Raw genomic sequence first — 1,399 nt, forward strand, 5'->3', positions numbered from 1 at the left:
ACTTTCTCTAATCTTATCTTCTACTGGAACTACTCCAACCTTTTCACGTATATGCTCATTTCGTATCCTATCTCTAAGGGTAAAGCCACTCATCCACCTGAGCATCCTCATCTCTGCCACACTTAACTTAGTATTATGCTTCTCTTTTAAAGGCCAACATTCGGCACCATAAAGCATTGCAGGCCTCACTACCATCTTATAGAATTTTCCATTAAGTTTGAGGGGTACATTTCTATCACATAACAAGCCAGATCGTTACGGGGTCAAATTGCACTGAGGCGCGACATTCAAAATAAATAAGGAACATTAAACTTTTTATCTACGCATGTAACTATTAAAGAATGAATGTAACATTGATACCACTTATCAACTATTAAAAATGGCGACAAATATCGACAGCCTCTCAACATCCCAAAATCAGTTAAAACTGTAAAAGTGCCTTATGCTTTCCTGCTTTGGAAAATTGACTAGAGTACATGTTTTATTTCCTGTAATAATGACCTCATTCTGTTTTTGCGTCATGCAGGTTTCAAACTCCCGCTGATAAGCTGCAAATCGATGCAATGATATGTTGTGGTTGGTGGCTGGACGTATAGTTCGACTAGGATGGTTTTTTTGGCTGATTCTTGTAGTTCTATTGACAATTAAAATGCAAGTTATGTTTTTCATGCTTTTAATTGTTTCTGCGTTCTTCTACCCCAGGTTCAAGTGCAGTTGTGACGGAAGCCTGTGAGATGTTAGTTTGCTTCTTTTTTGTTATATGATTATTGAGAAAATAAGTAGCAGTAGTGCCTGCTTATATTTTTTATATGTCTATTGCTCATGTATTTATTTCATTTTACTGTGCATTTCTGTCTTGAGAATGGTGGCTTGCCATGTGTAACAAACATCTTGTGCTTAAGAACCGGAAATTTATTAGTTGTGCGCTTTGCTTATTTGAGTTTTAATGATTTTAGTATTATCTGTTTTTAAATAGTTGCTTTAGGGTCCAACATATTTCAGAGACAGTATGAACCCGAAAGAACAAATAAATGTTGGTTAGAAGTTAGAGCAGTTGGTCCTCGTTGAATTGTCATAAGATCGTGGATGCTGTTCATTATTAAGTTCTGTTTCACTGATATTAGGTTTCCTTTGGGACAATTTTGTATTGTATTGTTTTTTAAAATAGTTTTTTATTAAAAAAATTTCAAATTCAAAATTTTTTGTACTAGCAAGCGCTTTTAAAAAGCAAGAAGAAAGCTGTCCAAAATGAAACCTAAATCTCTATGCATTTTCAAAAAAATAAAGAATAATAAGAATAATTAATCCTCAATGATGCACTGTATTGGCTTTAAAATATGGAACTGTCGTGCTGCTGTTTTTAGAGAAAAAGTATATAAAGAATTAATAAAATAAAATA

The 1,399-nt window shown here is 33.7% G+C and overlaps 1 long non-coding RNA gene across 1 annotated transcript; it reads left to right on the forward strand.

The window, feature by feature from the left end:
• Positions 1-501: 501 nt before the first annotated feature.
• LOC114580513 lies at positions 502-940 on the forward strand. Its single transcript, XR_003701955.1, has 2 exons — positions 502-576; positions 703-940. It is a non-coding gene; the product is annotated as an uncharacterized LOC114580513 (long non-coding RNA).
• Positions 941-1,399: the final 459 nt, after the last annotated feature.

This window comes from Dendrobium catenatum, unplaced genomic scaffold (genome assembly GCF_001605985.2).
Source record: "Dendrobium catenatum unplaced genomic scaffold, ASM160598v2 fragScaff_scaffold_1063, whole genome shotgun sequence".
NCBI lineage: Eukaryota > Viridiplantae > Streptophyta > Magnoliopsida > Asparagales > Orchidaceae > Dendrobium > Dendrobium catenatum.